This window comes from Mustela putorius, unplaced genomic scaffold, assembly GCF_011764305.1.
Source record: "Mustela putorius furo isolate JIRA1106 unplaced genomic scaffold, ASM1176430v1.1 tig00000421_pilon_pilon_pilon, whole genome shotgun sequence".
Classification (NCBI taxonomy): domain Eukaryota; kingdom Metazoa; phylum Chordata; class Mammalia; order Carnivora; family Mustelidae; genus Mustela; species Mustela putorius.
This window is the reverse complement of record NW_025421375.1, coordinates 2,892,817-2,918,235: the sequence shown is the minus strand read 5'-3', so window position 1 is coordinate 2,918,235 and position 25,419 is coordinate 2,892,817. Positions and strand designations below refer to the sequence as shown.

The following is a 25,419-nucleotide window of genomic DNA, read 5'->3' as shown; positions in this document are numbered from 1 at the left end:
TGAGCTGAAGGCAGTCACTTAACCAACTGAGCCACCCAGGTGCCCAGTAAATACCTTATTTTACGGTGAGGAAAATAGGCCTTAAAAAGTTTAAGCAACCAGCCTAAAGTCATTTAGAGCTTATTTTCTATTTGTATTAAAATATTTGCTCATTCATTGCCCATCAGTTTAGATCTCTTTGAGATCTCTTGCCTCTAGGCCTCAGAGCTAATTTCTTTGATCTCTTGCTCAGCAATCTTATTTGAAGGACATCAGTGTTGCCTCTTGAAAGAGAAATCATCCCTTGGTCAGGTTCTCGGCCAAGCATTATCCTAACTTGAGAGGGGGTCATGGCAATTCCCTAATCAGTCTTGATCTCATTTTCTGCCCAGATAGGATGAGGGTGATAAATAATTACTTCAAAATTACTGTGGGAACACCTGAGTGGCTCAGTCAGTTAGGCATCTGACTCTAGATTTTGGCTCAGGTCATGATCTCAGGGTTGCAAGACGGAGCCTCATGTCAGGCTCCACGCTCAGTGGGGCGTCTGCTTGAGATTCTCTCCTTCTCCCTCTTCCCTTGCCCCTTCCCCTGCTCGTGCTCTCTCTCACTCTCTAAACTAAATAAGTAAATCTTTAAAAAAGTTATTGTGATGATCAATTGTAGAGAGCAGCACATCAGAGAGCTTTATATTCTGAAAAACCACAAGGGCTGAGTTCACTGTTTTCCATTCAGATGTTCTTTCTTTGAAAAAAGCTTTGTTTTGCAAAATTCAAAATACATAGAAAAAAGTGCAAAGGATATTATACAAACACTCCAGTTCTTACCACCAGAATATTTGACATTTTGTCATCTCGTGCTCCTGGTCTTTTTTTGCTAAAAAAAAAAAAATAAATAAACCATTTCTCGTTTAAATAAAGTCCCCTCCAACCACATGGGGAATCCCCTCTCCCAAACCCCTGACTTCTCAAGAACGCTCCCAGGATTCTGATTTATACTTTCAATACCCTTTTACATATATTTTTAGTATTTATTTGACACAGAGAGAGAGATCACAAGTAGGCAGAGAGGTAGGCAGAGAGATGGGGAAGCAGGTTCCCTGCTGAACAGGGAGCCTGATGTGGGGCTCCATCCAGGGACTCCAGGATCATGAGTTGAACCTAAGGCAGATACTTAGCCAGCTGAGCCACCCAGGCACCCCTTGTAAGAGTTTTTAAAGGTTTTTAAAAATATATATATACTTTTATCTCGATTCTAGAACCTTGTCATTAAGTATTCTCCACAGAGAGTAGTTAGCATAGCTTTGATAATTTATTTTTTCAATATACATAGTCTCTTTAAACTGTCAATTTGATTCCTAATAAAGAATGTCATGCACCTTCTTGATTTTTATAAAAGATCTATTGTACCCAAGACACTGTGCTGAGAAACCAGAGATAAGCAAAAATAAATAAGACACATTTCCCTCTGCCCTGGAACTTACAACACTATAGCAGATGTAATTTGTGCAAATTATAAAGCAATAATGGTAGTAATAATAATAGGAACTACCAGTTATTGAGGCCTTACTATGTGTTCACGTGCTTTCCAGTCCTCATCTCCTAGAAATAGACATTTCATACACCCCTCCACACCCCCCTTTTTTTTTGACAAGGGGAGTGGGTGTCAGAAAGCTTCATTCATTCAGTTCACAAATATTTATGGTGGTGATGAGACTGGTCACTGTGCTCGGTACCAAGAATGTAAATAAAGGAATGCACAATTATTTGAAAATAATTCCTGACCTTGAATAGTTTACAGTCTGGGAACACATAAATAAATATATTTGTTTCTGTAAAGCTAGAATGATGATCTTCCTACCGGGCCCCGTTCCACTTCCTCAGTGAAGCCCCCCCTTAAGCCCTACACAAGGTCAGTTTAGCCCCTTGCCTGATTACATGGTGCTCTATACCTTCACTTCTCACACTTGTTTCGGTTTCTCATTATACTATTAATTGTGTCATCAGTATTCAAATCAGAAGCTCCCTGAGAGCAGCGATTGTACTGGTTTTCTTTCACCACTGTCACCAATGCCTAGGAAAGCGTCCAGCAATAGTAGGTACCAATGCAGAATTTTTGTCCGCACAAAAGAAACAATAGTAACAGATATCATATGTTGAAGGTGTATCATGCATCAGGCACTGTGCCAACCACTTCATATACCTCATTTCATTTAAGCCTCAGGAAACTACAAGGTAGGGAGTACTGTATTGTTTTATAGGTGAAAATACTCATATAAGTTAAATAATTCTCGGGGCACCTGGGTGGCTCAGTGGGTTAAGCCTCTACCTTCGGCTCCGGTTGTGATCTCAGGGTCCTGGGATCCAGCCCTGCATCGGGCTCTCTGCTCGGCGGGGAGCCTCTTTCCCCACCCCCCCCTCTGCCTACTTGTGATCTCTGTCTGTCAAATAAATGATAAATAAAATCTTAAAAAAAAATAAGTTAAATAATCCTCCCAAAGCAGAACTGCTCAAGGGCCTCAGAAGTAGAATGACTCCAAAGTCCCAGATCTTTCCTACCAGGCTGCTTGCCTCAAGATAACAAATATATATATAAAAAAAAAAGGTAAATCAATATGTGTATTTCTATATGCACATTACACATACACATATCCATACATATACATATACATATATATCTACATACACATATACATATACGTACACATATAGGGTTAAACTCCCGATTTATCCACTACTCTATCCCTTCTCTGATTCCCACAACCCATTATCTATGCCTGTCTTAAAATGCTTAATCAATGAGGATGCCTTCTACTCAAGTACCAGAAAACACGACTCAGAATAAATTAAATTATAAAGGGATTTAGTATTTCACTAACAAGAAGCATGGAAGGCAGCTAGTTTCCTGGTTGGTCAAGTCAGAAGCTCTACCATTCTTTTTTTTTTTTTTTTTTTTTTTAAAGCTTTTATTTATTAATTTGACAGAGAGAAATCACAAGTAGATGGAGAGGCAGCCAGAGAGAGAGAGAAAGAGAGATAGGGAAGCAGGCTCCCCGCCGAGCAGAGAGCCCGATGCGGGACTCGATCCCAGGACCCTGAGATCATGACCTGAGCCGAAAGCAGAGGCTCAACCCACTGAGCCACCCAGGTGCCCAGAAGCTCTACCATTCTTTCAAGAACTCAAATTCCTTCCATCTTTCTGCTCTGTCACTCTCAGTGTATCTTCCACAAGCTAAAGCTCTCCTCAGTCACAAGATGGCTGCCACACTCCCAGACATGGTAGGTCACCATTCCCACACCAACGTCTATAGTAGAAAAGAGGGATTCACTCCCACTTTGCATCCCTTTATTTATTTATTTTTGCATCCCTTTTAAAGAGCTGAATAAAATCAGTTACATTGAGGATAATAAAACAATGGAACAAAACCTTTGCTCTGACAGCAAAGAATAAAAAAGAGATGAAGGTTGAGTAGACAAACAACAGTGTCTGCCACAGCCCTTTGCCACTTTTTAAATTATGTCATCATTATTTTTTTACTTATCTTTACTTCTAAATTGTAAACTCCTGAATAACAAGTTCTGTATATTTTAGATCTTTATTACCCCTCTGGTTCCAATATAAGGTTCTATGTTTAATATAGTATATTATTTTAATACATTTCAAATACATTAGTGATACTGTTCTAGATATCATATCATGTACTTATATTTTAATATTTGTATCCTGGCCTATATATAGAAACATAAGCCTATACATACATAAAATGTATGTTCCGTACACATTAGCTTAATGAATGAGTTTTGGGAGCTGCCCTTGGAAGACTAGGTAGTATAGATAGTGTGGGGAGTTTTGAATGACAGCCAACAGGTTTTAAGGATGTATTTGGTAGGCAATGGAGAGTTTTTGAAGGTCTGCAAGCAGACTCGGATGGCATGGGTTTATAACAGTCACACCAGAGGGGCTCATGAACCCCCCGAAATGTGCACATATGTTGCAGGTATGGGCATCCTTCAGGGGAGAGGGTCCAGAATCCTAATGAGCTTCCCAAAGATATCCACGAGCCAAAAATCTCAACAGTGGGTATGATGAATTGGAGTAGAAAGAAAGCACGGGGGCCAGAAGAGCTGGAAGAAACTGTGGAAATCATGTGCACCAACCCCCTCTGACTGGAACTCCGGAAAGTCAAGTTTCCGCTTTCAGAACAGAGGATGAATCTGAAGTACACACTGGTGGGTCCTCTTCACCCTGTTTCATCCAGTGCGCACATCCAGGAGCTTTGCAGTGGTGAAATGTGTGAGTAATAATTCCTGAGCAATGGAATGGACTTTCCTGTAATACGAGTTCTCCAAAGCCGGCCCCAATTAATCCACCCACATCTCTAGGAGCTAGCTCAGATTTTCGTGGAGTTCCTGCCTCCCTCTTACTCTGTTTTGTTCCTCTTCCTTTCCTCCAAAAGAAACAATCAGCGGTGATCCACCTGTGGGTGGGGACCCGGGTTAATATTTTACAAAGAACTTATCAACAGGCTCCTCTTGCCTACCAGCTAAAGGAAACACACCTCTTTATGTCCAATATTTAAAGAACCAGAATTTCCAGTAAGCGCTTTTCCCTCATCACAGTTCTATTACTAAAAGGAAACCTGCATCCTGCCCAAATCTCAGGCAAGAAATAGGTGAAAACTTAAGTGGATAGACAGATTTCACATTTTGCAAATATGCAAATAATATCTTGGTGCTTTTCAGGACCAGGGAACACAGTGAGGACCTATACAGGAGGTGGTTCCCAAATGTGCAAATATCATGAAAAGAGACTTTCTGCCCCCATTCTCCTGCTTGCTTGCAGAAGAGATTACTAGCCCTGGCATGGCTCTGAGGAAAATTACAAAACAGGTGGAATTTTCTTTGATGTCTACTTTCCCTCCTTTCTGCCTGGGACCTCACTCTTGAGCTTTCCTTTCTTTCTTGCCTTCTCTTCCTGATATTCAAATTATCCACAATGGCCCAGAGCTCCTAATTCCTGTCCGTTTATCTATCTAGCCTGTCAATGTATTCAGCCAATTAACATCTGTTTAGAACCTAGTAACTGGGATATCAAGATGGTTATGACAGATTCCTGCCCTTGGGACTGAATTTACCCGGTTTAAGAGTTTGGGTTTCAGTTTCTTAGATTTGGTTGCGTGTTAGAATTATCTAATTGCTTGAAAAATACAGAAATTGTGTTCCAGGGTGCCTGGGTGGCTCAGTTGTTTAAGCAACTGCCTTTGGCTTAGGTCAGTCCCAGAATCCAGTCCCTCATCCGGCTCCCAGCTCCGAGGGGAGTCTGTTTCTCCTTCTCCCCTCTCATGCCCTCTCTCACTGTCTTTCTCAAATAAATAAACAAATACATAAATAAAAATTTTAAAAGAAAGAAAGAATCTGTTCCAGTGGGGGGGGTGTTGAGGGTGGCAGACAATTGTTGATATATTTTTAAAGTTCCACAGATGATAAGAGGCGGAAGTCACTGAAGAATTCTGGTCACGGGAATTCGGAGCACTTGTTCAGAACTCAAGACCCAGAATGTTCCACCGTTCTCCCAGACCTGCTGGGTCCTCCTGCTGTTCTCCATAGAAACCGTCTTCTGCATTCTTCGTATTTCATTTCTGTGCAATTCATGAGTAACATGACTCTTGCCCAATTAACAAAATGGATTTTTGGCTAAGAGGAGATAGAGGTGTTGAATTGAATTTATTTTTCTCCCCCAAATTCCTCTTTTTTATCACATAACTATTGCACTTATTCCTTCATCAGCATTTAGCACTATAATTCAGCAACTCCCAAATACCAATGTGCCAAAAACTTGCTTGGAAGGCTCACAAGCAATGCTTTCTTGGTTCCACACCTAGGGAGTATGAGTCACTGAATTTAAGATATTCTTTGGAGTCTGCATTTTTCTAGCTTTTTGTTATAAAAATTTTCAAAAATACTAATAACTAAAAAAAACAAATAGCACCAAGAATACCTCCATAACCTCCACTTTAACTCAACAATTATTGACATTTTGCCACATTTGTTATCTTTCAGTTTGTGTAGATGTGTGTGTGTGGGGGGTATTCACTCCATGGTTTTAGACCCTTGAACCATTTGAAAGCAAATTGCAGATCTCATGACCTTTCACCTTTACTCCTTGAATGAGGATATTCTTTTTTTTTTGTTTGTTTAGTTTTTTTTTTTTTTAAGATTTTATTTATTTATTTGACAGAGAGAGACAGTGAGAGAAGGAACACAAACAGGGGGAGTGAAAGAGGGAGAAGCAGGCTTCCTGCTGAGCAGGGAGCCTCATGTGGAGCTCAATTCCAGTACTTTAGGATCATGACCTGAGCTAAAGGCAGATGCTTAATGACTGAGCCACCCAGGCACATGTAGAATGAGGATATTCTTACTTAGTAAGGATAATATCATCATCACTGTTAAGAAAATTAAAAGTATTTTCAAAATCTCATCTAGCTCCTTGTATTTTAATAGATGCCTTCTGGATCTCAGTTGAGTGATGAGTGCACCAAAGGGCACCTAAGGCATTCAGGACACACCTACTTTATTTTTATTTTTTTAATTTTTTTCAGTGTTCCAAGATTCATTGTTTATGCATCACACCCAGTGCTCCATGCAGTCTATGCCCTCCTTAATACCCACCACCGGGCTCACCCATCCCCTCAAACCCCTCCCCTCCAAACCCCTCGGTTTGTCTCTCAGAGTCCATAGTCTCTCATGCTTCCTTTCCCCCTCTTATTTCCCCCAATTCACTTTTCCTTTCCTTCTCCAAATGTTCTTTGTGTTACTCCTTATGCTCCACAAGTAAGTGAAACCATGTGATAATTGACTTTCTCTGCTTGACTTATTTCACTCCACATAATCTCCTCCAGTCCCATCCATGTTGATACAAAAGTTGGGTATTCATCCTTTCTGATGGAGGCATGATACTCCATTGTGTATATAGACCATATCTTCCTTATCCATTCATCCATTGAAGGACCTCTCAGCTCTTTCCACAGTTTGACAACTGTGGCCATTGCTACTATGAACATTGGGGAACATATGGCCCTTCTTTTCACTACATCTGTATCTTTGAGGTAAATAACCAGTAGTGCAATTGCAGGGCCATAGGGTAGCTCTGTTTTTAATTTTTTAAGGAATCTCCACAGTTTTCCAAAAAGGCTGCACCAGTTTGCATTCCCATCAACAGTGTAAGAAGGTTCCCCTTTCTCCACATCCTCCCCAACATTTGTTGTTTCCTGTCCTGATAATTTTGGCCATTCTAACTGGTGTAAGGTGGTATCTCAATGAGGTTTTGATTTGAATTTCCCTGATGACTAATGATGATGAACATTTTTTCATGAGGACACACCTACTTTAAAGGATAAGATTTGCCTCAGCGGAAGTGATCAGTGGAGTGATTCCCTGCTAAACTAAAGAGTTAAAATTGTGGCTCAGGGTCCTGCTTGGGGGAGCTGTAAGAAATAGGGATCATGAGAGTTGTAGTGTGCTCTGTTTCCATGCTCTCTAATTTTGTCTCCATAAAACAGCATCAGCTGCTGCTGCACACGGTATAATTTTAACATGATCTTTTAATATTTACAGGGTGCTTGTAAAAGACTTCCAATGACAGCTGGTGATTCCTGTGGCAGTTAAGGAATGACAGCACAACCGTGATCAGATTGCTTTAGGAAAGAGTCTCTCGGATTGCTGGCTTTCACAGATCCAGGCCTGGTGATTCTTGGGTACAAGATTCTAAACCCCAGGTTGACCCCGTTTGATTATTGCCTGCGTGGCTTTGCAGGGTAGTATCTCCAGGTTCTTCCCAGATAGCAAAAGTGGGATAGGAGAAGGCGGAATGAACAAGGACTTTGCTTGCTAGAGCAGGTATGAGCTTGGGGATAACTTTTCTTGTCTTTTTTTTTTTTTGGTAATGCAGTTACAGTGAAAGTTACTCTTTGACTAAGAGAGCAAATAAGAAGGTTATCAATAGAAATTGTGTGTGTGTGTGTGTGTGTGTGTGTGTGTCTTTGAGTTTGGCAGGTATGATTATCCAAAGCAACACAGGTATTTAATTAACCCAAGATATGGTTAGCGCATTCTAAGTCATTAGTCAATTTTTCATCCTTGCGTCTATGGAATTCCTCCATTATGTGTTCGCAGCCCCCATGCTGTTCATTGTGGCACTCTGAGCCTGAACGGCCTATGGAATTTTCTCAGCCATCTTTATATATTGTTGTCAACTAAGCCTGAGACTTCCTGCTGTGGCACCATAGGGTGTCAAAGGATGAAGCGTTAGGGGCCTCATTTCTTTCATCTGTTACATGTAGATACCGTGAACCCAAAGCAGATCTGTGAATTAACATATTTGGAAACCCGCAGAAGTTAATTCTCTAGAGTGTTGTAGAGCCACAACGTATAGCAGGAAGCACTATTTTTTATTACCTCTGGCACCGAGGTTTTTCTAGAAGGACTCAGATTATTTTTTTCCACTGGTGTCAATATTATCCCCACAGGAGACTTGTGGGCTGTCTCTTTTAGAGTCTTCGTCTCCATTCCTAGAGTTGAACATGCCCCTCTTTCCTTTTCCTTTCTGAGAGCTCAGCATGTCTTGCTTTCGTGTCTACATGAAGATGGAAGCCATTGAATTTTCCTTTTTTTCCCCTTCAAAATATCCCACCTGCTCATCCTCTGGCTCTTCTTTTATTCCTGACTTTAAGAATTAACTTACTCGTTCTTCTCCTACCAAAGATAACTCTCCTATTTGGATTCTTGATTCTACTGGTGTCCCTGCTCCTCACCTTGTTTAAGCTCTGAATTTTTTTTTAAGTTTATTTATTTAAGTCATCTCTATACTCAACATGGGGCTCAAACTCATGACCCCAGGATCAAGAGTCACATGTTCTTCTGACTGAGCCAACCAGGCAGCCCCAAGTTCTGCATTCTAACTTGTCTTCCTCTTCTATTCTTTTTTTCTAAGATTTATTTATTTGAGAGAGAGAGAGGGAATGCAAGTGAAGCGAGGGGTGGGGGAGGGGGGAGAGAGAGAATCCCGAGCAGACTCCCTGCTGAACATGGAGCCCCACACCAGGCTCGATCTCACCACCCCGAGATCGTGACCTGAGCCGAAACCAAGTCAGATGTTTAACCAGCTGAGCCGCCCAGACATCCCTTCCTCATCTCTATTTTTATGTCTTGGAGATAAACTCAGACTTCCTGACCCCCCATCCCCACCGTCTCTTTGGCTATTGTTTTTATAATAAAATCTCTCAGTGAAAATTTCAGTCCTTTGCTTCATGCAATGAGGTCTCAGCATCATTAAAATGACCCTATTTTTAGTATGTCCTTTACACTGAGCCAGGGAAGAACTTACCGTCTTTCCAGATCCATTTTACTTCTGTCTTGGATCTCTGTGAACCCCATTTACTTAAGCTATTTTCTAAAAACACGACTCACAAAAATTGTTTTTAGAAGCACATTTTCCAAAAAATAAAAATAAAAACTAAAGCCCGTTTTCCTTTTGCTTTCTACCTCAATCCACATTTCTCCAGAAGATGAGGGAGCGGAGTGACCTACCCAGAGCATTGCTTCCTCCTTTGCTGGAAGAGTCCATGTGTGAGTCTCATTGCTGAAAATGGCAGCTACTTTATCATGCCATTGACAGAGAAAAGGAGACCTCTTTTCTGAAGAGCCCTGACTTTTGAGTCCTGACAACGGGTGGCTTTCATTATCAAAAGGGTTGCTAATACTTAATCAGATAAAGACTTCTAGAGACAAGCCTGCAGCCTGACAAAAAACAGGTTTCTTGCCCTTCAAGGAGAAAGGGCTCTTCAGAGAAGTACCACTAGACCAGTAGGAGGGGCGAGCCCAATGTACATTGGGCTTTCACTAAAAGATTTCAAAGATGGTTTAAGGGAAACAGGAATCAGTTTTGGATCATTTGTTGTTTTGAGGTGGGATTAGAAAAAGAGGGAATTAAGAGTTGGGTGCTGTCGTGAGATGGCATTGACCAAGCATTTGGGTAACCCCAGTAATAAATGAAAACAGCAAGTGGTCTGAGGTGTCACTGGTCAGTGACCACCCAAAGAGAGGGGTTCACTATAGTAATTTACATCTGCCACATGACCTTTGGCAGAAACAGTGTCTGCTATTAAGTTGGCAGCTGGCTTGATCTGTGTCTCTCTTCCCAGCCTGGTTAGTGACAGGGTTTTTTTCTCTTTTTGCTCCCAGTTGATTTTCACGCTTTCAATTCCAATTAAATTTTAACTCAGTGTCCTGGATTCGAAATTCACCTGAACATTTCACCAGGCTATGTTTTTTCACAAGCACTTAACGAACTGTAAGGATTTCAAATTCATCTTGATTTAGCTTAATAGAACTTCTAGAGCAAACATCAAGCAACCCTAAAAAGTTGAAATGAAACCATTTGGCTTCACTAATAGGTTCTGATTTAGGATATGGAAAATTTTTTCTTTTTTTCTTTCTTTTTTTTTTTTTTTTTTAAGATTTTACCCATCCATTTGAGAGAGAGGAAGAGAGAGAGAGAGAGAGAACGCACACAAGCAGGGGAGGGGCAAAAGGTGAGGGAGAAGCAAACCACTCGCTGAGCAGGGAGCCCGACACAGGCCTCGATCCCAGGACCTCAGAACCACCACCGGAGCTGGAAGCAGACACTCAAACAACTGAGCCACCCAGGTGCCCCTATGGAGAACTTTTTCAAATGTCCTACTGCTCTGCATTTTGATGATACTATGGTACTCGCTAATAAAGTCTTTCCAGGTTACCGTACTCCAAAAGCTTACATTGGCTGCTTATTGGAAATAGTGTTGAATTTGAGGCTCAACGTGATTTGACTCTGTTCTACCTTCTGATTCTCTTCTCTCCATGAATTTTACTTTTGAGCCACACCTATGGACCACTGTACTTTCATGTTCCCATGCCTTTGCATAGCCTGTCCCTTATGTTAGAGGGATCCTTTGTTCCAAAGTCCTGTTCTTATTTGCAAGAACATTTCTCCAGGAAGCCACTCCTGAACCACTCTGCTGACACGACTGGCTGCTGCTTTAGCAGTCGCAAATGTAACTTCACTTAGCATTGCTTTTGTTCTATCTCCTAAGCACAGAGTGGTTTTTAGAGTATCTTTGATATTTGAGAAAAAGAAGTTTATTTCACCCACTCTCCATATCCTAAAGCAGATTCTTAGCCTGATGTTTGTGACTTCACTGTGGTCCTTGGGAGGCATGGGAAGGTGGGGCAGCTTCTGAAATTTTATTTATAAATATATATGTACATGTTTATATAATTGCATGTATATACACATGCTTCATTGGGAGAGAGGATCCCTAACTTTCATTAGATGCTCAAAGAGATGTGTAACCCAAAAGAGGTTAAGAACAACTATTAGAATATTAGACTGTTCTGGAATGGGCACTCTGCCACTCAAACAGATGGGGGAGATGACGATAAGCAACCAAGAAATCATGAATGTGCATCAAATGTGGGTGCTTAGGGCATGGTACCCAGCTGGGCAGGTGGAGAACACCATCCACCCAAAGCTGCCAAGGGCTATTAGCCAGTGTTGATTAAACTCTGGACTGCACTTGCACTGACTTTTGGAAATTGTAGTCAAATCCAGTCCTCCCCCGTCACGGCACAGAAGCACAGTAGTTGGCTGAGTTTATCCACATAAATGCCCTGACTGTGCCTTTGTTGAGAAGCTAAGTTGGCAGTGGTAGCCATGTTGCTTGTTCTTGTCTACTTTTTCAATTCCCAGATAAATACTAGTTTGATTAATAATCATGTCACAGGAAGGATGAAGTAGACTAGAATTCTGAGGGAGACTATAGCATATCTATCTTCTCTCCATCCTTACAGTAAATGGAAAAGCTTCTCAAAAAGATTATATGATGCCATATCTCCCTCACCCTCTCATTATGACATGGAGTCAAGTATATAGGTTGCAACACAAGACAATCATCCTTATGACTTGACCCTGATAGGGCCCTGATACATAGGCCCCTGATTAGACTTCTTGAGTGCCCATGCTAACGAGATCATGCTTTTGAGAATGGTTTCCCTGCCACTTCTCTATTTCCATGTCTTATTTAGAGAATTCTCTGTGAAATGGGCTTGGCTGATCAGAGACCGGTTTACTCGTGACAAAATGCACGAAAAATACATATATTCCGATTGTCACAGCACTCATGTGCCACTCAACTAATTCTCATTTTGGTACTTGTTGAAATCATTTACTGCAAATTATTCCTTCTCACAATAGTATACTAAAAAAAGAGCCAAATAATATGCAATTTGGGTACTCGAATTTTGGAAGCAAAATTCCACATTTCTCCTTCACCCAAAGTGACTAGTTATGTTTCCTTCCTTCTTTTATTTATTTGAGAGAGAGAAAGAGAATATCTGTGAGTGGGGAGAGGGGCAGAGGGAGAGAGAGAATCTCAAGCAGACTCTGTTCTGAGCCAGACATGGGTCTCCATCCCACAACCCTGAGATCATGACTCAAGCAGAAATCAGGGGTCTGATACATAACAGATTGAGCCACCCAGGCACCCCTGCACCCACTTTTCCTTCCTCCCTCCTTCCCTCCCTTCCTTCCTTTTAAAGATTTTGAGAGAGAGAGAGAATGAGAAGGACAGGGAGAGAGAATCTGAAGCAGACCCAGCACTGAGCACAGAACCCGACATGGGGCTTGATCCCACAGCCTCGAGATCATGACCTGAACCAAAACTCAAGAGCTGGACTCAGGCACCCCTTTATTTCTTTCTTTTCAAACAAACCCAAGTTATAAAGATCCTACTACATAAAATGCATTGTGAAAACCGATGGCAAATTCTTTCAAAAGCAACTGTCATTGCCTTCTAGCCTAGTTATGCATAAATGGAGGAGCTGATTGCTTAATCTGAAAGCCAATAAAACTTGCATATAGTCAAATCAATCCCAATCACTGAGTTCCTTTGGGGGGTAAAAGACAATATTCCAGGTCCATAGTTCTAAAACTTGAGTGTGCATTAGAATCACCCGGAAGGCTTATGAAAACAGTGATTGCTGGGCTTCATCCCTGAAGTTTCTAATACGGTGTATCTGCGATGGAGCTGGAGAATGTGGATCTCTCACTAGTTTACAGGTGATGTTGATGCGCTGGTGTGAGGACTACACTTTGATATCTACTGATATTGATATTGATATTTAAGGTCCTAAGGTGTTTGTAATTGAAATACATCAGAACATAACATGTTCAAAAATATCTAGCAATACAGGGTAACATATGGTTTCAAAATAAGCTTCATGGGTGTGATATAAGTACAGTGGGGAGGGGGAGAGTAGGCTGGGCTGGCAGGATTTGAACTGACTCCCAAGTCTGGATAACGATCATCAGGGAGGAAGACAAAGGGCAACCTAGGAAGGCTAAATGAACCAAGTTCATTTGAGCTAAGACTGCACGGGTAAGTAGAGACAAGTTTGTGAAGGACTTTCAATGCCATCCTATAAGAAGTTCAGACTTTATGTATCAAGTAATATTCTTCCATCCATACATGATCTCCTGGGGCATGCAAGCACAAAGATTTAGCTCTACATTACTACAAACGGTGTAGTACTGTATCCAAAGTACTGCTCGGCTTAGGAGAGGGAAGAGAAGGGAAGTTTTAAAGTAGGTCTCTGGTGTTTGGTAAGATATCCACTAAAACTGGGAGGTGGACTGATTATTTACAATGTTGAGTCAACTTAGTTTTCCTAGGCTGCAGGGATGGGAAAGCTAACAACTTTTGGATGTTTCCTTAAATACCGAGTTAAGCTGGTTTGGGTATGGACTGAGGTGGCCCACGGGAACTGACAACATCTTAGATAGCTGGGGCAACCCTGGCTCCTGCTGCGTAGAGGGTCTGAAGAGGGCAAGGGCGGGCACTAGAATCCGGTGCCTTTCAGTACTTAAGGTGCACATTTAGGGATCACCTGGAGATCTTGTTAAAATGCAGATACTGATTCAGCAGATCTGAGGTGGTGCATTTCTAACAGGTTCCCAGAGGATGCAGATGCTGCGGGCGCACTTGAAACAAGGTACCAGGGGACATCCAGAACGCCTTAGCGGAAGACAGAGGCCTGTTGGCCATTGTCCTTGAAAGAAGAGGGCTACTGGGCAATCCTTACACGAAGGCCCCTCTGCGGTCCCCCTTAGAGGGGGACAGTGAGGGGTGTGGGGACAAAGAGAAGGACGGCCCGGGCACAGCTGGGAAGGTGGCAGCAGGGGAGGGCGGAGGCGCCGAGGTGCGTCAGGTACAAGTGTTCCGGTGACGGCGCGGGGACCGCCGCACGCGGCCCGGAGCCGCGGCGCATCTCCCCGCGCCGGCGGCGCGATTTCTGCTCTTTGGGCCCTCGGCGGCTCCCATCGCGGCTCCCGCAGCGGAGCGCAGACGGCGACGGCGGCGGCCGGTAGCCCCAGCGCGCGGGCGGGCGCACACCCACCCCGCCGGCCCCGGCGCTCCGGCTCCCGGAAGCGGAAGGGGAGCGCGGCCCGGCCTGGGCGACGGCGGCGGGGCCGGCGGAGGAGGAGGGGGAAGAGCGGCTGGCGGCCGCGAGAGCAGCGGCGGCGAGAGGCGAGCCCGCCGGCGCCGGTGAGTGTGTGCAGGCGCGGGGCCGACGCGGCCGCCCCCGTCCCCTCTCCCGTCCCCCCAGCCCCCGCCCCGCCGGGCCCCCGCCGCCGCCGTTGCTGCCCGGCGCCCGCCGTCCTCACCTGGCCGCGCTCCCGCCCGCGCCCTGCCCCTCCCCGCACCTGCCCCTCTCGGCACCTGCCCCCGGCACCTGCCCCCTCGCCCGGGCTCCGGCTCCAAACCCCGCTCGCCCGGGCCCCGCGGGTCTCAGAGCAGCTGCAGCCGGAGCCGCAGCCGCCCGCCAGCTCCCCCTCCCAGAACTGGGGGTGGGGGTGGGGGGTGGGTTCCTGCTCTAGCCGAGGTGATTTAGGGTTTTTTTTCCCCCCGCTTTTGCTTTTTAATTTATTAAATCTGTGCCCAGAGTTTCTCGCCTGTGAACTCCAGTTTCCCTCTCTGCATCCCTGCCCGGAGATCTGCGCAGGGATCCCGGATTTATCGGTGTTGTCGCAGCCTTTCATTCATTTCCAGATGGCTGGTGTGAGGCTGCGGAGGACTAGGCGGGAGCAGAAATAGTTTGCTCCTTTATTGACCTTCTGCCTCCCTCTCTCTAGATCTGAGAATGATTTTGAGAAAATGGCTTATGGATGGCAGCAGTTTGCACTTGTTACCATTCACGATAATAAATAGGTCGCTGGATTTTAAGTGTAGAGTCCATTTAAAGTTGTGGTTTCTCAAGCTATATTTGGGTCACATTTTAAAATCCCTTGTGAGTCAGTGGAGGATGTCTGTATCTCTAGGGCTGAGAGAACCTGACCGGTTATTACTCGAAAATATTGCAGTTATGGCAGTCCCATAAAAGTACAAGAGGAAAAAAAAAATCAAGGTCATTGTGGGTGGGTCATAAATCATAGTGTTAAGTTACAGCCTAAAAAGACAACTGAGGATAATTAATCGCAAGTTGAAAAAGATGATGTGTCAGTGGATCCTCAGCCTAGGATGGTAATATGTATGTATCCTTAAAAAAAATTCACTACCTTCCTTGTGGTAAAAATAATAATAACGAATAAGAATAGTTACCATTTGATGATTGCTTGGTATGTGCCTTCCTTGGCTTTTTGCGCAATGGCTTGTTAAATCCTTCCATTTCTTTAGATTTTGCTTATTTTACAGATAAAATCTAGAGCAGTGTTTTATGTTGCTTTAGTTGTTCGACCTCTTAATGGCAAAAAGATTTTTGAGGAAGTGATGAGGAGAGAAATCAATTGGAAGGAAGAACCAAATGAGATTGAGTGTAGTGGAAAGAAAAACTCAATTCTAGTCCCATTGCTGTCACAGTCTAGCTGTAGGGTCACGGATAGGTGAGTGACTCACCCTGTTTTCTCATCTATACAACTAAAGAGTTAGGCTAAAGTCTTCAAGGCTCATTTGAGCTTTATATGTTACATTTGTAATTAATTTAAAACCCTTTAGCATGTTAAGAGCACATTTTAAGCATACACCTGCAGAAATATTGGGAAAATTATATCAAAATATAACTAAAAGTATATATATTTTTATACTTTTGGAATAGTATTTGGTGTTGAATTCCTCATTTTGGATGTAAACCAACAGGATCATATTAGGTCCCTTCAAACTGTGGTGATTTCTGTTAAATGTAAAATACTTTAGAAGCTGTAGTTGGAATCAGTGAAATAGAACATATTTTAAAGATTTTATTAATTTATTTGATAGAGAGCACAAGCAGGGGGAGCGGCAGACAGAGGGAGAGGGAAAAGGAGGCTTCCCCAGCAGGGAGCCTGACTTGGGGCCTCGATCCCAGGACTTTGGGATCATGACCAGAGCCGAAGGCAGCCACCTAACCCACTGAGCCACTCAGGTGTTCCAAATAGAGCATATTGTCAATAAAATGATGGTAACCGTGTCACACTGCCTATCTCTGGGGTGTTTTATTTAATACAAGAAATGTAGGTATTTTAAATGCACACATGTAACCATCAGCTTAACAGATTCTGAAGAAGTGATCATCAGTATGAATCATAAAATTTTTACTACTTATTTGCCTACTGCCTGATTTCTTTAATTCATAGGGCCTGATTCAGAACCTGTGGAAAAGTGCATGGATAAAATAATGCGATGTATTAGTGAAGAAACTAATTGAGAAGTCTAGTATTGTCTCCATGGAGCTTTTTTTCTGGGGTTGTAATTGAGTGTGAGTCAATACAATCTTTTTCAGCATAGAAGGCTACATACTGGTAGTATCCATATTAATAGGTATAACAGGGAAGACAGAGGAAAAGCTATTTTTATTCCCAGGGAGCTTTCCCTAAGCTCAGTTTTACTTTTGTATTAAGGCATGAAGGAGTTTTATATTGCTTCAGTGAAACATTAGGGCTTAGAGTCAATTTTTCAAGTGCACTAAGTATAAATGGCATTTTAACATCGAGTAGAATAATCAGTGCACTTATAGCTCTTATTTAGTAAGCGCTTTAAGCTGAAAATGTTTGAACTCTTTTGTTATCAGTGAAAAACACAGGTAAGAGACAAGAATACATGAGGAAAAAACCCCTTTTTTATTGTCAGCATAGTGATTCATTGGTAAATTGAATAAACCTAGTTATTCACAGATGTAGCACTGTTCTCGTTGGTAGCTACCTTGACAAAAATATCTTAGGATGATGGTAGGTTATTTACTTATTTCCTCTTTTGACATACCCTAGGGCAAAGACGTAACATTTTCCAAGTTTGTCTTCTGCCATTTAGGCCTCCTCTTGCCCTATGCTTTACCTTGTAGATAAATTAACTTCATCCCATTTAAGAGGCCGACTAGGTATCTGCTCCCTTCATCTAACTGTTGCTGCTTCCACAAAAGGGCAGGTTAGGTTAAAAATTAGTATTTTGCCATTCGCTGATGAGTTTTATGTTAGTTCTTTCTAACTTTAACATGCTCTTGTGTGATCTCAGCCAGGTTTCTGATTTTAAGCCTTTTATCCATAATTATGGAACAAATAATCTCCTGTAGGATTTTCAGCTTCAAGCAAGTAAAGAGTGATGATTTCTTTTGGTAGTATTGTTCTTGAGCTGTTCCTGCTTTGGTAAAGTCTGTTGAGAAGGAAATCTGATTTGTTGTTTTTCAGTTTGTCTTGGTGGAGTGGGTACTAGAGGTAGGTAGCCAGTTTCCCTTCCCCCTTGGAAGAACGTATCAGGTTCATGTCCAGGAAACACCAGAGCCTCTTCATTTTTGGCTTTTACTTTATCTGAAGGTTTTTCCTTGTGCTGTGTTTGAAGCAAAGGTTATCTGTAGCCTTCTGTCCTACTCTACATTCAGCCTTAGTTCTTCTTGCCTTTCCTGATCCTCTCCCACATCTCTATCTTCTAAGTGAAGATTCTCACGTGACATTTTATACTGACTCAAGCAGTATTTGTTATCTTTAATTCATATTATCCCACACCTTCGAAGCAACTTTTACTTTCTGTTAGGGAATTCTGATGAAGTGTATCACTGCAGTGCAGTATTTTTAATGGATGTATTAATTTACATTTATTTTTCACTCATGAAACAGGCACACAGAGGAGCAATGGCTTATGTTCAGTTTTGCCTAGAATGTAGTGATTAAAGGACTTGTTCTAGATGTGGGTTCTTGAAACCATTGATGGTGCAAGTATGTTCTGCTTTGACACTTTGCCTACCCACATTTTCACAAAGAATTCCTGGAGAACTCAGCATTGAGTCAAAATTGTGCATTCTTCATTAGTTTCTGAAAGCTGGTCCTGATTTGCTCCTGTGTTTTAGTCCTTAAATTACCAGCCCTTCTGCTTTTCTGCTTTTCCTTGAAAGACTTTGGTTTGAAGGTTTTAGTTCACTCCATTTTAGATCAAATCTCTATTTTCAGTTTTCTGCTTGAAGAGACCCCATGCCAACATGTGGAAATAAAACTTCCTCTATGCTCCTAGTATGATAACAGCTGAAAGACTGGGCTGTGGGAGGCTTCTTATTCCTGACAAGTGTTCTCAGTCTTTAGTGTTAGAGGAAGTAGAGCTGGGGTATGGTTAAATTGTATCATGACTTTAAAGATAGAGACCCAGAAACATTGTTTGATTCTGGAGTTTGCAAGACTAGAAGTAAAACTTAATTTGTCTCTCTTCCTCTCCTGTCTCCTACTCCCCTTTAAAGTTACTGTTTTGGGAGTTGCTTTTCATTTGTCAGGCAGTTTCTCATTTAAGCATGACAACAATTCCATGAGTTATTTTTATTACCATTTTACAGATGGCTAAACGGAAGCTTGAAAAGAAACGGCAGCTTGGAGGCTGTGTCATAATTTGAATGTGGCTCTCTTTTTCATATCCCCACAAGATTAATTTGCTACTCTTGAAATAAACTGAATACTTATATGATATTTAAAAAATTGAATTAACCTCTTGGCTAATTATTAGAAACAGAGCCTGATATGTTTTTTAATTAAAAAAATATTTTTAAAATGATTTATTTATTTTAGAGAGAGAAAGAGAGAGCAGGAGCAAGAGGAGGGGCAGAGACAGTGTGGAGCCTGATTTGGGGCCTGTCCCAGGACCCTGAAATCATTACCTGAACTGAAATCAAGAGTCAGCTGCCTAACCGACTCAGCCCCCAGGGGCTTCTGTAGCTTGATAGTTTAGGTAGAATTATTTATCCTGGCCAATTTTCAGAGTAGACAACATCAGAAGTTAAATATCTATATAAATATATTTAAAAGTATATAGTTGTAACTTCATTTTAAGGTGCAGTTTTAAGTTTAAATTTTATATATCTGTATATTAACTTTTCTTTTGGGAACTTTCTGTGGGATTTGTTTTGTTTGTCTTGTGAATTGTTGATTGTATTCTTTTAGACATCACGATGTTAAAAATATCTAATGACTTTATGATCTTTTATAGTTATGAAACTGGGATATTATTTGTTATCTCCAAATTACATGGAATTTTAAACCAGCATTGTTTTTGTACCTCATAGGTGAGATTTGATTCCATGATGTTGGTGATACTGCTGCTGAATTAGATAAAATGGTCATCCCATTGGAAATGCTGTGGTGCAGTGTAGCTCTAATAACTGAAAATGTAAAGTAGGAGTTTTCCTTGAGCGTAAGCCAGTGAGTGACTGGAGTTTGACTCATAGATGTTTGACTTGGGCTGTTACCTAATAATTCTGACAGGAAGTACTGTTTTGCTGAAACTTTAGGAAGCCACCCTAGAGTCATAGCCATAGCAGCGTTATTGACTTTGGCCCTGTCTCAGACATTTTGTAGTACTGTATTTAATTCTGCTTGTGATATTTTTCTAGAAGAAGATCAGCTCATTAATTTGCTATTAGTGTAGCAGCTCCTCTACTTTGTCATTACATATTTTGTCTCAAAAAAAAAAAAATCACAGGTGCAGGCAAGGAAAGCACTCTACACTAGCTTAGAAAGTTAGCGTAGAGAAGCGTGCTGGGCCCATAGAAAGTTAGCGTAGAAACAAATTGCATTTGACAATCTAACAATTATGACCATAGAAAAATTGATGCTGGGAGAAAATAGAGTTAAAGTCTATAAGGGGAATGGTAATGCTAATGATTTAGGTATATTTCTCACATACTCAGAATGTAATACTTTCCTTTTGCTATCGTAAGCAATGTACTTCAGACACCCTGAACTTGTCCTTCATTTCCTGTCTTGGAAATGGTGCTACCCTTTATGTAGTCCCTACACCAAAAACCTACAATCTGCCCTTTGCTTTTTTTTTTTTTTTTTTAAGATTTTATTTATTTATTTGAGAGAGAGAGAGAGAGTGAGAGAGAGAATATTAGAGGGGAAAGAGGAGAAGGTCAGAGGGAGAAGCAGACTCCCCATGGAGCTGGGAGCCCAATGTGGGACTCAGTCCTGGGACTCCAGGATCATGACCTGAGCTAAAGGCAGTTGCTTAACCAACTGAGCCACCCAGGCGCCCCTACCCTTTGCTTTTAATTGATTATCAAGTTCTGTTGATTTTACTTATTAAATTCTTAATCTGCCCATTTCCAGTGTGTCTCCTGTCCTAAGTTGAGTATTCGTTCTTTACCCCAGTTGTTCCACACTCCCCTTATAAGTCACTACTGTTTCGGTCTTCCCCCTGCCCCTCCTTTCTCACGTGGGTGACCAGGAAGCAGAGCTTATTTCATGTAGTCAGTTTTGGATCCTTATCCATCCACCCAAGTCCATCCTTCCTAGTGTTGCTGTTCTTCCAAAATGTGAACTTCACCACGGCATTCTTCCCCCTAAAATCCTGCAGTGGTTTCCCACTGTTTGGTGCAAAGTCCAAACTCATTAGCATGGTTTAACAGTGTTTTTTGCTCTTAGACCATTCTTTTCTTGTGGGTCATGAAATCCCTTTAGTGGACTGTGACCAACGTTATATATTTTTATTGAAGTGAACTAGGGTAAAACAGAGTAACAGTGTAGTAAGAGCAAATATTTTATTAAACCTTTTGAATTATATTTTATTTAATGAGTATAAAACATTCTCATATATATTTCTGTGTGTACTGGTAATATTATGAAATATATTTCTTAGAGGTGAGTGTACTCAAAAGGTTAAACATGTTTTACCCCATTCTTCCATATGCAGTGACTCTAGTCATTTCGGTTTACTTAGGTTTTCTCTGCCTGCTTCCTATTTTTTATTTTGCTCTCTTGTTCAGAAGAGCCTCCATTCTTTGACCAATTAACTCACAGGTTTCACTTTCTCCAGAAACCTTTTCCTGATGGCACCTCACCATAAGAAATACCTTTTGTACTACTACCTAGTATGCGCATAAATATTCCCATAACTGAAAAAAGTTCCATGAACCAGTACCCTTCCTATATGAGCTGCATTCCTGCCATCTTGCCCTCTAGCTCACCTTGTCTTAGAAGCAATTGATCTGGTCTGATACCTAGTCTGTCTGAGGATGGGGCCCATCTCTTTTTTATCTGTATCCTGTGCAAAAGCATAATATATAATCAATAGATGCTAATTGAATTAATAAGATGCTGAATCTGTGTGTGTATGTTATCTAGAACTCTTTACAGTATTATTGTTTAAACTTAAACTGTAGAAACTAACTTTTATGGTTGATTCTCTTGATGGTTCATTACAGGAGGATAGCTTTTTCCCTTAAAACATTTTAAACTTAAACTTGCTTCTATTTTAAACTCTTTATGTTTATCAATTGTGATTGTATAGTTCCAGCCTCACATCTTGATAGACATTACAATGCATTTTGTCTCCTCAGTGATCTCAGAATCTGTTGTCATTTTGTGATTTGTGGTCAGGAAGTTTGATGAAGCCCAAATGTTGGACACACAATACTAATTTGATTTTATGGGAACTGGGTGGTTTCAAAAGAGAGAACTTTCCTGTATAATGGTATAATCAAATGCAGATTGTGGGGGGTTGGGGTAGGATATGGAAACACAAAATCAGGTGGAGTTGAGTCATCTTATTTTTGAATTTAAAACTTCTGTAATTGACATTTTCACAGAATATTTAGCAACTTGCAATTTTTATCTTTGTAAGAGATCATTATTTGTTAAACCATTAATAGATTCTCATGGAGAACTGTTACTGAGGAGAGATCCATTTGTTGGGATGTAATTAAAAAAGGAATGAATCAAGATAAAACCTCTAAATGCAAGCACCAGAAAAATTACAACACATCTTGGTGAATTTGCAAGTTGGTAAGTCCACATTTAATTTTACATGGGAATATGTTTCTGTATTATGTGGCATAGTATCCTTAAAGTCTTATTTTTAGATGCATTAAACGACTATTCGTTTGCAAAAAAAGATAATTGTAGTTACATTATGTTTATTTAAAATTTTTCATATTAAATTTTAACTAGGCATTTCCTTGAATAAGAAATTTCTTTTTTCATAGAGAAAAGTAAACTGTAAGTAATACAAATTTCAGAAACAAATTTGAAATGGCTTTATAGCTGATGCTTCTTCACTGCATTTTTAAAAAAGATTAATTTTAAAAACAATATTAGGGTAATAAATATAATGATAAAGAGAGTTTAAATTAAACATCTTATGTACAAGGTTGTATTGTCTCATCAGAACCCCTAGGCAATCTTTATTTTTCAGCTGGTTGAAAAGAATTTAGAAGTGCATATGTTTATTAATAAACTGAGAAGAACACATAAACCATACATGAAATGTGAAAGCTTTCTTTTCACTGCTCTCTCTGTCCTTTAGATAGCCCAATGATAACCATTAGTGTTAATAGTTTGATGGACATGTTTTCTTCTATACTTCTTTTTCTCTATCCATATATAGAAATTACTAATACATGTTTTTTAACAACAAAAAAAAATCATGTTATACAAACTTTTCTGGAATTTTCTTTCCCCGCCAACATTTAATTGTGAAAAATTTTAAACAGAAGAGTTGAAAAAATTTTATGGTATAACACCTGAATACCTACCTCCTAGTTCTTCCACTAATATTTTATTAAACTTCATCACATGCTCAACCATCTCTCTATCTGTCAATCCACTTTATTTTTTTTGGATCCATTTCATAGTAAATTGCAGACATCAGTACATTTCCTCCTTCCGCCCCCTCCCTGATACTTAAGCCTACTATCATTAGCTAGAGTTCAGTGTTGGTTTATAGGGTTTTTTAAAGATAAATTTACGTACCATGAAATGCACCATTCTTAAGTGTAAATTTGTTGACTTTCGACAAATTCGCAACCTGTGTATCTCAAATTCATACCAAGATAGAGATCTTTATGAGGGAACCAGAGTGTTGCCTTATACCTCTTCCTAGTCTCTCATTATCCTCCTCTCCTCCAGGAAACCACTGTTAAGCTTTTCTCTCATAATCTCCTTTCTTTCATTCAACACTACCTGTGTGTACCCATATGCAGATCTAAGTCTATCTCCTTTTTTCTTTTCTTTTCTTTTCTTTCTTTCATTTTTTAAAATTGCAGTAACTTGGAAATAATGCTACACCTTGGATGTCTTATTTATAATTTATTTGATCAGTCCCCTCCCTCTTCATGAACATTGATGTTGTGCCCAGTTTTTATGATTACAATAAGCAGTGTGTGGAGCACCTTGAATGTATCTGTACCTCCTCACTCTAATGAGTACTTTGGTAGCACTTACTAGAGATACAACTGTGGGTCAAAGAGTTTGACTTTTTTAATAGATACTGCTGCATTGCCCTCTAAAGATGATTGTATCCATTTACATGCATAGCCGTAATGGATGAGAATGTCCTTTTCTCTGTGCTCTCTCGTCATTGAATAATCATCTGTCTTCCCAAAATTTTGTGCATACAAAGGATGAAAAAAAGGATTCAAAAGCCATCCATTTTGAAAAGGATGCAAAATTTTGTGCATACAAAGGATGAAAAAGTTATTTCACATTTTTCTAATCATTAATGGTTAGCCATTAAATTTTATTTTCTTTTGTGAATTGCTTCTTTGTGTATTTACTTTGTATGACTCTCACCAGTCATATGTTGTCCTTTTTTTTTTTTTTTTTAAAAGGGATACTTTGTCTTTTGACTTTGTTTTTGGTTCGTTGTAGGCTTCAGAAATTTTAATCTTTATGTGGTCTCTTAAGAGGTTCTTCCTCATTTCGAGATTACAAAACCACTTGCTATTTTCTTGTACCAGTTTTGCCTTGTGTTCTGGAATTTAGAAGAGGAGAATCACTGTGAGCTGAGGTAGCAGGAAAAATTTCATCTGGAGAGTGAGATTCAAAGTGACCTTGAAGTATGAATTGAATTTAAGTAGAGTAAACAAGATGATAGGGACATTTCAGATAGGAGGAATGAGAGAGGGAATTTTTTTTTTTTTTAATATTCATGGAACATTTATAAGACCATTGGCTGAGGTGGAGAGTCATACAAAACTCTTAAGTTTTGAGAGAACATTTGGCTAGATTTCTTGTAAATTATCTTGGCTACTTTTTATCATTTTCTAAAATCTGCATTTTCATGTTGTAGTTTTCTGTCCTATAATAGTTTTCTATCCCTTTCTTTTCATAGTGATTCGAGTCTTCTTCCTGAAGAAAATACATAGTAAAATTTAGCAGCCAAAAAAAGCAAAAAAGGAAAGGTCGTTTCCTCCTAGAATAGTTTGGGCATTGTAAATATTTATGTAGTCTAGTTTATTAGAGTTGAATTATATCTTTTAAAAAAAAGTTGGTGCTGTAGTAATTTACATCATTAATGACGTTAGTCACAGCACTCAGGTAGAGTTACCAGATAGCAATCTTAAAAAATGTGGAAGTACCAGTATGTCCACTGGTTACATCAAAGTTTGAGTTATGAACTCACCTTTTAATAGACAGATTAGCATGTCAGGATCTCTAGCTAAGGAAAGTATTTTACAAATACCACCCTTCAGATCGGATAGCAGCGCTCTGTGTTCGGTCTGGTCATGGCTCAGGATGTGTAATAGTTTCTGTTCAGCCCTAAGCCACGCCTGGTAGATATTAGCTGAGGGAAGTGATCCTACAGTTCTTCCAGGTACGTGTTTCTGGTTGTAATCTGATTTGGAGCTCTTGGAAGACTACTGTTTGCTTCTCTACAGTCTAGCTGTAAAGCTTATGTGACACTAATTTTCATTCATCAGGTATTTAAAAAACAATTCAACATCTTATTTATTCATTGTTCTGTTTTTCTTTTCTCTGCTCGCTTTTCCTTGGGGATGCTTATTCTCTTAGAACTTGTTGTCTATATACGCTCACACTTAGGAAAATCAGAAGCCCTTTACTCTACTTTTCAGTGTCTAGTATTTTCAGTTGTGAGGAATCTCCTAAGAAAACTCGTTATTCTCTGGT

At 40.4% G+C, this 25,419-nt stretch overlaps 1 protein-coding gene across 2 annotated transcripts in view; it reads left to right on the top strand.

Moving 5' to 3' along the window:
• Positions 1-14,320: 14,320 nt before the first annotated feature.
• ZDHHC21 (zinc finger DHHC-type palmitoyltransferase 21) overlaps positions 14,321-25,419 on the top strand; it is a 61,141-nt gene continuing 50,042 nt past the window's right edge. Inside the window, exons 1-2 of one of the 2 annotated variants that reach the window (XM_045079645.1) lie at positions 14,321-14,614; positions 22,164-22,296. The gene's annotated coding sequence lies outside the window, so the exon portion shown is untranslated. Of the gene's footprint in view, positions 14,615-19,577; positions 19,714-22,163; positions 22,297-25,419 lie in introns of those variants that run through there. The other variant, XM_045079646.1, reaches the window with a different exon arrangement.